This window comes from Schistocerca cancellata, chromosome 9 (genome assembly GCF_023864275.1).
Source record: "Schistocerca cancellata isolate TAMUIC-IGC-003103 chromosome 9, iqSchCanc2.1, whole genome shotgun sequence".
Lineage (NCBI taxonomy): Eukaryota > Metazoa > Arthropoda > Insecta > Orthoptera > Acrididae > Schistocerca > Schistocerca cancellata.
This window is the reverse complement of record NC_064634.1, coordinates 353,276,193-353,292,024: the sequence shown is the minus strand read 5'-3', so window position 1 is coordinate 353,292,024 and position 15,832 is coordinate 353,276,193. Positions and strand designations below refer to the sequence as shown.

Genomic DNA, 15,832 nt, shown 5'->3' with positions numbered 1-15,832 from the left:
GGCCAGCAGAAGAGTAAAATATGTTATTGCAAGAACCACTGACAAAGGACGAAAAACTGGAACTCAACAACACGATAAAAACAAGTTCAGAGTGGGAATATTAAATGTAATGTAACAGCAAACAGTGAAGTGATTGCAGACATAATGAAGAGGAGAAAGATTCACATCATGGAAATGGGTGAGACCAAATCAAATGGAAAGAACTCACAACTGCTAAGACACAAGTACAAATTATACTGATATGGCAACAGTAAAGCGGCAAGGAATGGAGTGGGTCTTGTGTTTCACAAAGCCACTGATCCTATTACAAATGTAAGTTTTATAAGTGAAAGGATAATTAAAGCCAGAGTGAATGTAGGAAAAAACATTTTCACTATATTCCAAGTGTACGCACTTCAGCAAGGGCGCAGTGAGGACGGAAATGTGAACTTCCTTGAAGAACTGGAGGACAAAGTAAGAGAGGATTTGAATGCTCAGATCGGCATTGACAGGAATGGATACAAGGAAGTGGACGTTTTGGATGTAGAAAAAGAAATGTTGAGGGTACAGAAAATCTAAATCTGTGTACAAGGAATTCAGTCTTAGGAAAGAATATATTCTTCAAAAAACAAGATAGCCATAAGATTACTAGATATGGCATGGATGGTAAATCTAAGACAGTTATTTACATCTTTAACACACAAATTAACTGGAGAAAAAGCGAGGGACACCAAAGTTACATCAAGTGAATGTTTGGATAGTGAACACAGCTTACTAGTAGCTGATATAAATTATAAGATTAAAAGAGGGACTGCTGTACAAAAGAATGCCTAAAATTAAGGAATGGAAGCTGAATAGAGAAGAAAAGAAGAAAAATAAGAAAGTTTCCACAAGTTAGTCGCACAAAAATTGCCAGAAATAGATTGGTAGTGTGGACAAAGATTGGAGTCTATTTAGAACATTAATAGCTAGTAGGGCTGTGCAAGTATACGGCACAACGAATGGAGACTGAAAAAAGAGAGATGAGAACAACTGGCTGATGGCAAAAGATGAGCACAGGGTGACAACACTGGAGCAGGAATATCACCAGAAGATATGCCAAGCAAAGAGAGTAGTGAAAGAAGAAAAGGAGGACAGTTGGGAAATATTCAACCAGAAACTAGACGACGACAGCAAGGGGAACCAAAAACAGTTATATGGGGTGTTGACAAGTAACAGATCTGACAGGGAAGATATAAAAGTTACTGAAACAGATGATGGGAGTATTAGGGATGTGGAAGACGTCAGAAGTGATGAAGAATTGGTTTGAAATCTTGCTGAATGGGGGAAACGAGCAAGAAAATGTCACCGAAGTCATTGCAGTAGAGGAAGAACAGCATCCAAGTTCTTGGGCAGAAACTGAAAAGGCCATGAAACAGTTTAAAGTTGGGTAGGCGGCAGGAGCAGATGAGGCTGACAGCGGATATGATGAAGGAAGCTGGAATCCAAGGTATACAGCGGTTCCATCAGATGTTGGGGTTGATTCAGAAAGAGAACAAAGTGTCAAATGACTGCAAAAAGAGAATTATAACACCACTGTTTAAGAAAGGAAGTAGAAAGAAGTGCACAAACTACCAAGGAATCAAATTACCTTAAGGTAAGAAAAATAGCAATGGAACAGAGACTGGAAAAAACGCTAGAACAATGGTTGCCAACTGGCGGACTGCGGTCTATGTTTGGACTGAAGACGGTCAAATACTGGGGTGCCAAAAATATCTGAAAGTATAAATTACATATTCAAATTATTTTAAAAAGTGTATTTTTCTGTGGATAACAATTTGTTTGAGCGCCACCCTTATAATCTTTTCTAGTAGGATACAATTAAATGCTGAATAATTACAATTCTTAATGATTAGTTATAGATTGATTAAATACTAGTTCCTAAGCTGTGCAGTGCAGGAGAGTGCACTGAAGAGCAGGGAGGAAGGGAGCAAGCTGGCTGGCCGGCACAGCATGTTATGTCAATCCACATAAAAGCTCTGTACATATGAATGAAGACAAGAATTTTATTTAATGAACAAGGAAATTTTATAAATTGATTTCAGACTCCGGAAACATCTGAAAGCTTTACTAAATTGGAGAAGGAATATTTATTTAAACACCATTTTTGTCCTCTTTGTTCGAACAACAGCTTAAAGCTACTTACTGGGCTACTTCTCTTGGTGGCAGGGATATTTGACAACTAAGTGCCTCCTTTGCAATGCTGCTCCTATATGGTATGGCTCTTTTGCCGTGCGTTGGCACCTGCTGTGTGCCAGGCACTGTCATTCTTATAAAGAATGAATCTAAACACCATTCTTATAAAGAATGAATCTAAGTAAAGTACACAACTTTTATCGTCACTTCGTAAGTAGTCGTCAGATCTCATAGGGAGCACTTTATTATTTTTGAGACTTATAACGTTTCTTTCACACCAAAATGGATCCTAAGAAGCATAAAGTTGATAATGTGAATAGGAAGTTTTTGACTGAACAGTGTTGTTTTACACTGCCTTATAGGCCGAGATCTATTGCAGATTGCCTCATATAGAACTGTGACTCTTGTTAAAAGTGCCAACTTAACGCAACGCTACAAAATAACTCGTCAGCAGTTCAATAAAAATTTTTGTCTGGGTAGCAGAGCTTGTCAAGAAAAATTCCAGACATATCAAGCTTCTTAAAAAAATACATAATAACAACAACAACAACAATAAAAAAGAAGCACCACCTTCCTAGTTCACTCTATAAGCAAGAAAGAAAAATCTGCAAAAGCAGCGATGTGTTAAGCGTTGATCACTTAATAAACACCAAAGCAATTTTCAGACTCTGGCATAGTAATAAGAATGCGTGCTGGAAGTGGCCATGGCACTTTCTGAAGAGAAAAATATATTGTTGCCGCAACTGAAAGTTTTCCAACGTCGAAAAAGAAGTAATACAAGAACTGTAATTTTGACTGCTGATAATAAAAATAGTTTACTCGAACTTCTGCAGAAGGCATCTTGCTACGCCATAGCACTACACAAACCATGCAACATTGTTGATGAAGAACAATTGTACATTTTTGATATTGGAAGTAAAGAATTTAGGGAAGAATTGCTAACAATATTGCCACTGAAAGGCAACACTCGCGGAGAAGATCTATTCAAGACTGTTTATGATTTCATGACAAAATCAAACATTAGTTATGATAAAATGATATCTCTCAACACAGACAGGGCCCCAGCGACGATTGACAAAGAAAAAGGACTAGTAAAGAGAATCAAGGATAAGAACACTGTGCTACTACTATCGTATCAGCGCATAATTCACCAGGCAGCCCTTTGTGGAAAACTTAGTGTGACCCTGAAAGAAGAAATACGTGGGCTGATAAAGTTGATTAATTTTACGACGTCTCGTTCTGCTCGTCAGTGCTCAAAGAGCATCTTTCTGAGTGCAATTCGGCAAATTCTGACTTCCTGCAGTAAAACAATGTTCGTTGGTTAAATAATTGGACTTCTCTGGAAAATAAAAGAAAAAGTAACATCCTTCTTAGAAAACATGGATTCACAAGAAGCAAGAAACCATTTGGGTTCCTAGCAAACAAATGCAGCGTGCTTGCTGCGGCTTTCTTGAGATACATTCTGAAACTTTTAAATGCGCGCAGTACCGAACTACTAGAAAACGGGAAATTAATGTCTGATGTCATACAAAGTGTATCTTCTTTCCATCGAAAGCTGGATATCTTTGAAAAAGACAATGCAAGTCAAAACTTCTTTTGTTTTCCAACAATTTTTGAATATAAAAATAATTCTGAAATAGACATTTCAGTATTCTCAAATTTTATGTCAGACCTTAAGAAGGAATTTGTAGCAAGATTCCAAGACTTTTTCAGGGATAGAGAAGCTGTTGTGATTCTTAAAATCGTCTTTTGAAGTATTTCCAGTGGCAGAATGGACGGATGTGGTTGCGAAGTTGTTCTGCCTTTGAAAGCCTTTACTCCAAATGGAGATAACAGACTTGCAGGAAGGCATTTCTTTGCAAATGTTTAAAACTGCATCCGCTGAAGAATTTTGGAGTAAACATGTCCCAAAAAAATATGAAAATTGCAAAAAGTTATCCATATACCTGGATACTATGTTTAGCTCCACATATATTTGTGAAATTTCATTTTCAAAAATGAAGTTTTCTGAAGAACAAACATTGCTCAAGATTAAAGGTCACCCACCTTGAAGATAGTATTAGCATAAGCTGCTCCCCACATGAAACTAACTTTAAGAAACTGGTGCAAGACCGCAATTGTAATTTCTCTGATTGATTTTATAATACACTATTGTATTTCAGATTAGTTTGTGAGCAAAAATTAAAACTGAAAATTGGTAAGGAATATGAGCTTTTGCTAGATTTTTGAATACCAATATGCCTATCTATTGTATTTCATATTTTTTGCGATTGGAAATTAAAATAAAAAATTAGCAAGGAATGTGAGGTTTTTCCTCTGGACGTCAACAAAAATTTTCAAAAGTATCCTGATGCCATCTAAAATTACTTAATAACCTTTGCCCTAAAACATCAATTTGAGGAACAGGGGTAATGTGGGAACGGAAGACATTTTTTCCCCCCTCTGTAACTAAGTGAAGTACTGGGAAAAAGGAAAGGATTTGATAACAATATTCCCGGACTTGGAAAAGCATACAACAGTGTGCCAAGGGGTAAAATATGGGAGTGCTTGAGATAACATAATGTCCCTGATTTATTAATTTGAAACGTACAGATACTGTGCGGAGGTTGTAAACCACCGTGCTAGTAGAAAGTGGAAGATCAAAATGGTTTAAGACAAAGGGATGTGTTCAGCAAGGCAGTTCAATTTCCTGTCTCTCTCCATTAAACTTATGGACACAATCACAAAAGAAATCAAGGATGCAGAAAAAGAAGATCACACACTTTTGTTTTTGCCATTGCTGATGACATTGACAATTTGGGAGAGATGGAAATGGTGGCTGAGAGGAGGCTGAATTACTGGAATAAAAAATATAAGGAATTCCAGTTGACTGTGAGTAAGAGCAAGACAGTGGCAATGAAGATGAGTAGACACCTACACCTTGTAAGATCATACTGGAAGAAGAGAAGTTTGAATGTGTGAACAGTTTCAATTATCTGGGTAGTGTCATAGCAAAGTGAAGGAAGTTCCAAATTAGAAGTTTTAAACAGAATAGCAAAAGGATCCAGCTTATTCTACCAAGTACAAAACCTAAGCTGGCACAAAGGAGACCCTTTAACAGTTAAAGAGATGATGTATAAAACATATCTCCTGCCAATCATTCTGTATAGTCTAGACACCTCTGTGTCATAAATAAGAGAGTCAGATACAGGCATGGGAAATTTAGTTCCTTAGGTTACCTCTATAAAAAAACCAGGAGAGAGAGAGTCAGAAATGATTATGTAAGGAGAGACCTGCAGGTTACCTTGACCATGGAGAAAAGAATGAGCAATATCAGACTGAACTAGTTATGTTACGTGAAGAGAATGCATCAGATTTGAACTCCACATTGATATTTGGAGTGGAGGTACCAGGAAAAAGACCAACTGCGCAACGTAGGAAGAGATGAGCAGACCAAATTAATGAAGATCTCAAGAGGAGAGGAGTAACGTGGGATGCACTGGAGAGAAAAAAGCTAAACACGGACAGAAATCAATGGAGGTGTGCCTTTCAAAAAATTCCTACCTTGTTCACTGGAAGTAGGTCCTGATGACGATTATGATGATAATTGTTGCCTTTTCAAGTAAATGACAAAAGAAAAATAGAAAAATAGAAAAAATTAACTGATAGGCAATTTATGACAAAACAACTATCATCACAAAATGTAGGAACTATCCAAAATATTACACAAGATGAATTTGCAAGTTACTGTGGCATTTAGAAATCTCAAAACAGACACAATACTATCATTTGTGACAAATCACTCAGGAGACCCACTAGATCTCCATAATAAAAGATGGCAGGTACCATCACAGATCTGGAACACCTGATGCAATTTCAACCACAGTGCCTATACAAATCAACCATCTAAAACAAATTCTGTTAGGGTACACCCCTAGTGGTGAGGTGAGAGTGTGAAGGAGGTAACATGTAAAAATAATTTATAATGAATATTACACTGAAATCCACATTATCTTGGAGTCACTATGCTGGTGACAGTCCAAACGATGTGTTCCCAAGAATACATGGGCATACTGTCAGTTCATGGTGTCCAGCGGGCACAATATTTTAGCTGCTTGACATGCAGCCACCATCAGGTGTGCTGCCGGTGATGAGATATTTGTTCGCTGAATTGCCCATAGAACACTATGAAGGAGAGTATACCTTTGGACTGTTTGATCAGCCCTGATGATATATTTAACCCTTATGGATGAGATAGATTTTATTAATTTTCCTATCCAATCTAAGATTAGGGTAAATAAGTAAACAGATAATCAACAATATTACAAAAACAACATTTGCTACTCACCATTCAGCAGAGATGCTGAGTCGCACATAGTCACAACAAGAAAGACTGTCACAAAATAAGTTCTCAGCCAAAAAGGCTTTTGTCAAAAATATACAACTCTCTCTCTCCCTCTCTCACGCAAACACAACCCACACACAGTCTCTGGCAGCTGAAACCAGACTAGGAGCAGCAGCAGCACATGATGGGAGAGGCAACTGGGTGAGAGTAAGGAGGAGGCTGAGGTGGGTGGGGGGGGGGGGGGGGGGGGTAGCAGGGTAGTGGTGGGGGACAGTAAACTGCTGCTGGGGAGTGTACAGGGGCGAGGTGGTGGGTGAGAGAGAGAGAGAGAGAGAGAGAGAGAGAGAGAGAGAGAGTAGGGCAGCTAGGTGCAGTCGGGAGGTTAGACGGAGAGTGGGGGAGAGAGGGGAGGTAGTGGAAAAGGAGAGAAGCAAAAAGACTAGGTATGTTGGGGGAATAGAGGACCGTGTAGTGCTGGAATGGGAACAGGGAAGGTGCTAGATGGGTGAGGACAATGACTAATAAAGGTTGAGGCCAGGAAGGTTACAGGAACATAAGATATATATAAGATATATTGGAGAGAGAATTCCCTCCAATGCAGTTCAGAAAAGCTGCCGTTGGTGAGAAGGATCCATATGGCACAGGATGTGAAGCAGTCACTGAAATGATGAATGTCGTGTTGGGTGGCGTGCTCAGCAACAGGGTGGTTCTGTTGTTTCTTGGCCACAGTTTGTCAGTGGCCATTCATGTGGATGGAAACTTGTTGGTTATCAAACCCAATTAGAATGCAGCACAGTGGTTGCAGCTTAGTTTATCACATGACTGGTTTCTTAGGTAGCCCTGCCTTTGATGGGACAGGTGATGTTTGTGACCAGATGTATGGGACAGGTCTTGTGTCTAGATCTCCCGTGCCCTATCTTTCCAGTCACTCACTATCTCCCAAAGTCCCACTGACCGCCCACAGAGAAGTATTTCCCTCATAATTCAGTATCACACAGGATTGGAGAAACTGAATTACATTCTCCGCCAGGGTTTTGAATACCTCTCATATTGTCCTGTAATGAGAAATGCCCTGCCCCAGTGGTATTCCAATGTCCACCGATCCTACGCAATATCGTCCATCCCTACACAACCCCTGCTCCCAGTCCCTTTTCTCATGGCTCATATCCCTGTAACAGACCTACATTTCCAAGTCCCTTGCCATTGCTGCCAATGTATAACATCTCCCACTATCGGCACTGCAGTAATGAGTTTACATACAGCAAACAGTGTCAGTTGTCAGTACTGCTTATAATTATACCCCCACTCTATTTCACATGCCTGAGGCGGGGATAGCCCAACCTCTCTCATCCTATACGTCATGCAGCTGAGCAATCCTTGTAACTCCTTTGGCCTTTGACCTATATGTGCAGTCTTTTTTACACCTTTTTAACTTCAACAGGTAAATTGATTTTTAAGTTTGAACATAATTGCGAAGACAAAAATAAGGACTTACAAGGACCATAATTTTTAAAAAGGACAAAATAAGCACTTATAAGGACTTTTATTGCATAATATAAAAATTTAAGTATTTTTAAGTCCTTTTAAGAAATGTCAAACTCTGCCAGAACAAAGTCTCCCACCAAGTAGCACAACATGTAGCTTAGCACAACACACACTATTTCAATGGCTGCTTCACAATCTTGGCCGTATGGATCCTTGCCTCCGCCACGAGCTTTTCTAAACTGTGCAGATGTGAGTTATCCTTGCAAAACATCCTTCACTTCTGTAACCTTCCTGACCTCAATCTCCATTAACCTAATGTCCCCATACCCTCCACCTAACAGCTTTCCTTTCCTCCGTCCTGTCACCCCCTCCCAATAAACGTCACCTTCATTGTGCACCACAACCCACTGACGCCAGGACCAGTCATAACATGCCTAGCCCATGCACCTCCTTCCCCTCCCTGCCTCATTCCTAGCCGGCATACCATCTTCCTCCCTCTGAGCCACTAGTTACCTACCACCCATGCCCAACACCTCTTCCTGCCTCCCCCCCCCCCCTTTCTGTGTGTGTGTACATGCATGCATTTTACTCTAGCTCGAAAATGATTTGCATTTCCAAGTTACAAATGTTGCAACATGCAAAAGACAGTCGTTTATTTTTGGGGAGAGGTTCTACTCCCTTACAAGAAGGTAATTTTTCTTAATAACTGAGGTAGTGGAGATTGTGGTCATGGTTATGATAGTCCATGGCGAAGGGGGTGGGAGGAAAAATGGTTTAAGAGGACATGGAATCAACAGCTTCGCAATGTGAAATTGTATGTGAGAAATTGTATGTGATATAACACACCCTTTCTCAGAGTCTATATTATCTAGACAGTTAATTTTTTAAAATTTTTTTATTGTTTATGCTCAAATGTATCCTGTCAATATTGAAACAACAACATTATAAAATCTTCTTCGAAGACTCAAATATTAATTTTTTTCTCTCTATGAGCTACACTTTTCAAAAAATTTCTTCGTCTTACTGCCTGTAATATTTTTTATTTTGCAAGTAATGGACATGATATTGTTTCAGTACATACACATTTGGTGTCTAACCACTCAAAGAAAATTTGATAGTTCTATTTTCAGTAAAAACTGAAAAAAGGTAAATTAAATGTGGGAAAAAGAAACTTTTTGGAAATTGGCTTCGAAGTTAAAACAGACCTGGTGCATAGCTACAGTCTTCATCTTCATCTTCCAATGCACCCTGAAGTCTTTTCACAGCACCTCTTCATCTTCCATGCTTTCTTTACTACATTTTTGGGAGAGTTGTCTGCATCCCTTATCCTAGACTGATCTACGGCCAAAACGGTACTCACTATCTGGGAGTTGACAGGAATTCCTAGTAGCTCAAGAACCTGACATTTTGTGATGTTATCTTCGTTAAATAATGTCATGGCATCATATATGCCAAAATGAAGCATGTTAATAGCCATAAACACTGTTTTTGGGAGACGATGCCGTATTACACTGTTTTCATGGATTCTGTTTCTCCCACGAAGAGATTTCTTCAGGAGATTTATATCAGACAGATCCTTGAAGACTGGTTTAATTTCCTCCATTACAGCTGCCAGTAAACTGTGGTAATGATTGTAATTCTCTCCTGTTGTTTTTCCCCTATTATATTTATACCAACTATTCTGATCATCAGGGCATAACCCGTGACTAGGGTGCTTATTTGTAGAGGTACTAGTACAGCTTTCCTCATAGCTTGCACATCATTTGTATTTGGTCTGATTGCTAGACCATAACAGTCTGACTACAGTCTATTGCACCATCAGTCAGCTTCCCTTTACCATCTAGTTTATTTATTTATTTATTTTTTCCCCATCACAGAGCATTTTTCCTTTTGTAGTTGTCTTCAGATTAAGTCTAGATTCCATACTTTTCTGAACGTGCCTCCACACACTCTAGCTTCTGTATCTCAACACTGTTTCTATATGGTGTGCTTTCCATAATATGTTTGAAGGCTTCTGAATTACCATCTCCCAAATAATGTACATAACAGTGTATCACCGAGAAGAATGATCAAATATTGTCTTTACTCCAGCAACCTCCATACCACCACTGTTGTCTGAGTAATTTGCTGTACACTTACATTTCCAGCGTCAACACTTGTACTATAATAATGCCATTGTTAGATGTGTGACCCCCATTTCTACCATGTAACTTCAAAAGCTACTGTGAGGTCATGGGAATTTTCATTTTCTTTGCCTGCATAGTTTTTTGAGAGCTACATCATCAGCTGCAAGCCTAATGCACTGTTGTACATGTAAAAATTTTGAAGGTGGTGGAAGAAGATTCATTACACCACACAGCATAGCTCCTGCTGTTCTTCCTTTACTGATAGCTTGCAGCGCATACTCTAATCTAATATTCACATTATAAACTTCAATGCCATAGATTTTCACTGAATCAGAACTGGAAAATTTGGAACTGTCATTACATTCACTGCAGATTAGAACAAACTTAGCAGCCAGACCGTTAAGGCGCTCGACATGTAAAGAAACGTTTCCCTTAGAGTACTTCTTTGCAACAAAGGTTCTGTTCAAGAATTTCAGACTATTTACTGATGTCGACAGTCTCAAAAACTTCCTTGGCCTTTACAGGCATTTTATACATATTTTCACCATCTTTGAACTTCCTATTGGATGCCCTAGTAGCAGGGGAAGATGCACAACAATGCCTGTGGTTATGTGGATTAGATGTATTGGCACATCTTGGTTCTTCCAACGCTAGAAACATTGAATCAATGTTTCTTATTCTGTGTAACCTGTTCTTAACTTTCTTCTGCCAATTCGCACGAATTTTGAACACTTTTCCGAAAGTAATTACCACCTTCACACAAAAATACAAACAATAAATGAGAATTTTCTTTGTACATTCACCACATGTAAATAAACACTGAAGTCAATTATATAAGCAGAAAACAAGGGAGCATCTTTTCCAAGCTGGCAAACAGCGAAGCTGCGAATATGTCACGTAACACAATTTAATCACCAGAAATCAGTGGTCTTGAAATCACAAGGTAGGACTGACAGACCTCCAGTTGGCCATGACAGGGAGAAAAACTGAGCACACCATTTTGGGAAATTGGTAAGTTAACATGGTTAGAACTGGAGTATAAAAACACGCAATACATAATTTTAAAGAGGATGTCCTGTAAAATATTTTAAGATAATACAAAAAAATTCGCTACTTTCATCAAAAATACGATTCCTTGTCCTCATAAGGTTGGTTGGTTTTGGGGTTTGATGGGGGCTAATCATCGTCATCAGTCCCCTGTTCCAAACAGATATACTTGTAAAAGGCCTATACAGTAAAAGCATAACCTCTGCACCCAGAGGGAGGGAACACCAAAGGGTACAGAGCTAAAATGAACACTGCAATAACACAAAATAGAGGACACTTAGAAGAAGCAGAGCAAATAGTAGACTAGAGTAAAACAGACTACAGTGGTTGATGGATCAGGTAAAAGGTCAACCACTCAACTACAAACGAAGAACCTCCAGCTGGAAAGCATTGATAGAGGTACCAACACAACTTGTTACCATAAAAGACACTATTTTGGTACCCACGTCACAATTAAAAGTCGCTGGAGTGGGTGTAGCCTCAGAAATCATGCGAGAGCGCCCACACTAGAGTGAGTTATAAAACCCAGCTGCATGGATAAAACGTAAAACTGAGTCAGCTATAGAGGCACCATCACCTAGAATTAAAGGAATTGCAGCTGGTAAATTAAAGGACTGCCGCAAGGGGGCTAAAAGGGGGGAGTCCATCAGAAGATGGACCACTGTCAGCCCTGCATCACAGCGACACTTGGGCGGGTTCTCACGGTGAAGGAGATAGCTGTGGGTCAACCGCGTATGTCCAATTTGGAGACGGCAGAGAACAACTGAGTCCCTACGCGTGCTCCTCAAGGATGAGTTCCATACGGCCGTGGACGACTTTACCATGCGGAGCCTATTTGGCACGTTCAAGAAAGACCATTCAGAGCTCCAGACATTGCAGACCTTGCGATGTATGGCTGACCGGAGGTCTCTTTCCATGAGACCAAGCTCCAGGGGTGGCGAAGTGGTGGCCTGCTTGGCCAACCGATCGACACGTTCGTTTCCTGGAATGCCGATGTGGCCCGGGTTCCACACAAACATCGCTGAATGACCACACTCGGCGAGAGCAAAAACCGCATCTTGAACACCGCGCACCAAAGGGCAATGAGAAAAACACTGGTTGAGTTCTTGCAATCCACTCAGGGAGTCACTGCATATGACAAATGACTCCCCAGGGCAGGAGGAAAGGTGAGCGAGTGCATGATAAAGAGCAACCAGCTCCACAGTGAAAACACTGCTCCCACAAGGCAGCGAATGCTGCTCAACGTAGTCACCCTGGATGAAAGCAAACCCAATGCGTCCAACAACCACAGAACCATCGGTGTAGACTACACCTGCATCGCGAAACGAGGCAAGAAGAGCTAGGAATTGTTGATGAAGACTGGCAGGTGGAACGGAGGACTTGGAGTCACAGGACAAATCCAAGCAAAGCCGCAAGCGAGGGAGGGACCAAGGAGGGGTAGAAGAAGAGGGCCGGAAGGATGGAGGAAGGGGGAAGGACTTGAGTGACGAGAGAAGGGAACGAACGCAGACTGCGAGTGGGAGACCCTACCTAGGCCGCTGTCGTGGGGAGGGGAGTGCAGAAGATGGAAAAAGGAGTCTGCAGTTTGGGTGGTCGGGTGAGGCATGGATGCGGGCGATGTATGACGCAAGCAACTGTTGTCAGCAGAATCGTAGGGGAGGGATTCCAGCTTCTACAAGAAGGCTAGTCACCGGACTAGTGCGGAAGGCACCTGTCACCACTCTGACGCTACAATGGAGAATCGGGTAGAGGATATGCAACATTGAAGGTGCTGCTGAGTTGTACACCACGATCCCGTAGTCGAAACAGGACTGGACTAAGACCTTATAGAGCTGTAGGAGGGTTATTCGTGTAGCCCCCCAAACGGTGTGGCTGAGGCAGCTCGCAAAGATGAGGTGTCCAAGTGAGCTGAGCATCATACAGCATGCCAAGAAAGCGACGCGTCTCCTCAATTCGAAGGAGTTCATTGGCAAGGTAGAGCTCTGGATGGAGGTGGACCGTTCGACGATGACAGAAATGCATCACTCGGGTCTTAGAGGCTGAGAACTGAAAACCATGGTTGGATGCCCAAAAATGTACCTTACTGATAGCTCCCTGCAGCCGCTGTTCAGCGACACTGATGCTTGGGGAACTGAAATAAAGATAAAAGTCATCGGCATATAGAGAGGAACAGACTGATGAGCCCACCGCAGCCGCAAGACAATTAATCGCCACCAAAAAGAGGAGAACACTAAGAACCGAGTCCTGCGGGACACAGTTCTCCTGAATATGAGCAGAGCTAAAATAAGTGCCAACTCTAACCCGAAAGGAGCGATTGGTGAGAAAATTCCATAGAAAAATCAGAAGTGGACCCCGTAAGCCCCATTCGTGCAGCGTAGCAAGGATATGATGGCACCAAGTGGTATCGTACGCCTTCCGAAGATCAAAGAAAACAGCAACTAGATTTTCTCGCCGAGTAAAAGCTGTACAAATAGCCGACTCTAGCAAGACTAAATTGTCGATCGCTGAGCGGCCCTCACGGAAGCCCCCGAGCTTTGAGGATCCACATGAGCCGCCGACTCACCATCCGTTTCAGGAGTCTGCACATAACGTTGGTAAGACTGATAGGGCGATAGCTATTAACCACCAACAGATCTGCACCAGGTTTCAGCACCAGGATGGTAACGCTATCCTGCCAACGAGTTGGGAAAACGCCCTCTGTCCAGATGTGATTAAACAGGGCGAGTAATTCACCCTGACAGTGCACCGAGAGATGGCGAAGAAACTGGTTGTGAATTCGGTCTGGCCCTGGAGAGGTATCGGGGCAAGCTGAAGGGCACTTTGGAACTACCATTCACAAAACGGGGTATTGTATCGTTCCCAAAGGTGCGTGCGAAACAACAACTGTGTACGCTCAGCCTGCTCTTTAATGGCGCGCAATTCTGCGCTGTAGCCTGCTGTCGCGGAACTATGAGCAAAGTAGGGCGATGGTGATTGGGTCAGTACAAAGTGTACCCCGAAGAGAAAGGCAAGGGACAGATGCACGAGGGCGAAAGCCAAAAATTCACCAAACCCGTGACCACACCTGAGATGGGGAGGTGCGAGAACCTATGGTGGCAACATATCATTCCCAGCAGGCCTGCTTGCTCCACCGGATTAACTGCCGATCCCTGGCGCGCAACCGTTTAAAGGCAACCAGATTCTCTAGGGAAGGATGGCGCCGGTGTCGTTGCAGGGCTCGCCGGCGGTCCCAGATAGCTTCTGCAATTTCTGGTGTCCACCAAGGGACTGACTTACGCCCTAGGGTACTTGAAGAACAGGGGCAGTGGCCTTGGCAGCAGAAACAATGGCCATAGTGACCTCGTCCACTGCCAAATCAATGTCACCAGGAAGCGGAGCAATGCCCATAGTAGCTGAGGTGTAGGCTGCCCAATCAGATCCATGAAGAGACCATCGCGGCAGCTGGTTGGGATTGAAGAAGAGAAACCAGAATAGGAAAGTGGTCGCTACCACAGAGGTCGCCGTGGACCCTCCAACTGAGGTATGGAAGGCCTGGGCTACTAAGAGAGAGATTAATGGCCAAGTATGTGCCGTGAGTAAAGCTAAAATATGTGGGAGCACCAGTGTTAAGGAGGCAAATGTCTTGCTGTGCCAAGAGAGCCTCAACGTTCCTACCCTGGCCCGAGATATGGGCCCCACCCCATAAAGGGTGGTGGGCATTAAAGTCCCCCAAAAGGAGGAATGGGGGGGGGGGGGGGGGGACAAGGCAGCTAGGTCAGCAAGAGGGACAACCTCATTCGAGAGAAGGTAGAGGGAACAGATGGTAAGCTCCATTCCTGCCCGGATTCTAACTTCTAACAGCCACAGCCTCGATAGCCGTGTGAAGTGGCACTGGGGCAGTAGGAACAGTGGCAAGAACATAAACACAGACACCGCCAGACAACCTGTCATATTCTACACGGTTCTTATAGTAAACCCGGTAGCCACAGATAGAGGGGGTCCACCGAACAGGAAACCAGGTTTCCTGTAGGGCCAGACAAGTGGCAGGGAAGTGGCACAAAAGCTGTTTCAACTCAGCTAGGTGGTGGAAAAAACCACGGCAATTCCATTGAAGGATAATGGTATCTGACTGTGAAGACATGAAAGAACCTGGGGGGGATAAGTCACGACTTGAGATCCCTTCCGCGCGAGGGGAGCCGGAGGAGGCAGGCACTTCTACGGTGAAGAGGTGGGGACTGAAGTCCCCAAAGAAGGAGGGGTTGTTACTCCTGATGTTGACAGCAGGGGAGCAATGGAAGAGGGTGTTCCCCCAACTACCAGAAGGCAGGAATAGACGGCCGGGCTGGAGGGCAAACAAAAAGCGGCTGAGCTTGAGGGCTCGTCGCCAGGGATGGCGACGTCGAAGCTACTGCAGCATACAGCAATGAAATGCGCACAGTGTGAAGTCGACCATACTTGCATTCAGCTTCTGTGAAAGTGGGCCTGTCCAAGGTCTTATGCTCCATAATCTTCCGTTCTTTTTGATAAACCGTGCTGTCTGACGAGCTAGGTCCGCAGTTGACACAAACAGGTGGTGGCGAACATGGGACATTGGGGTGGGAGGCACGTCCACAATCCCGACAGGTAGGGTTGGCATCACATCTCGATGACATATGCCCAAACCTCCAGCACTTAAAGCAGCGCATGGGAGGAGGGACGTAAAGCTTAACATCACATC

The 15,832-nt window shown here is 42.7% G+C and overlaps 1 protein-coding gene across 1 annotated transcript in view; it reads right to left on the bottom strand.

Annotated features, from left to right (window-relative positions):
- Window positions 1-15,832, bottom strand: part of LOC126100986 (myb-binding protein 1A) — a 111,171-nt gene that overhangs the window by 71,603 nt on the left and 23,736 nt on the right. The gene's annotated exons all lie outside the window — the stretch shown is intronic.